The sequence below is a fragment of the Helicoverpa zea genome, chromosome 5 (assembly GCF_022581195.2).
Source record: "Helicoverpa zea isolate HzStark_Cry1AcR chromosome 5, ilHelZeax1.1, whole genome shotgun sequence".
NCBI classification, from domain to species: domain Eukaryota; kingdom Metazoa; phylum Arthropoda; class Insecta; order Lepidoptera; family Noctuidae; genus Helicoverpa; species Helicoverpa zea.
The window spans coordinates 5385975-5386356 of record NC_061456.1 but is presented as its reverse complement, the minus strand read 5'-3'; positions in this window follow the sequence as shown (position 1 = coordinate 5386356).

The window sequence follows — 382 nt, the reverse complement described above, 5'->3', positions numbered from 1 at the left end:
AAATACTCTATTAGCAGAATCTAACACCAAACGTATAGTATTGAAATGCACGAGTTTTATTTTCGTTTTTTTTTATTGTACATTTTTCTCTCTCATCAGATAAATGACGAAATCCGAGAAAATTCAAAATAGTTGGGACATTGCGATAAATAGTGTTCCACTTTTACTAGTAGTTTTAGCACCAAAATAATGTTTTCTAAGAATTTTCGGAATATTTCAAGATTCAAAATCTTTTAATAACTATCTGGCTACTTGTGGAGATCCCCTATGACGTGTGTGGAAATTGAAAATAAGTGGAATCGAATCGACTAATGTTTCAAGAATAGCCGCTGCATCACGCAAATGTCAGGAAACACGCAAGTGTAAGTCACATCACTACGAG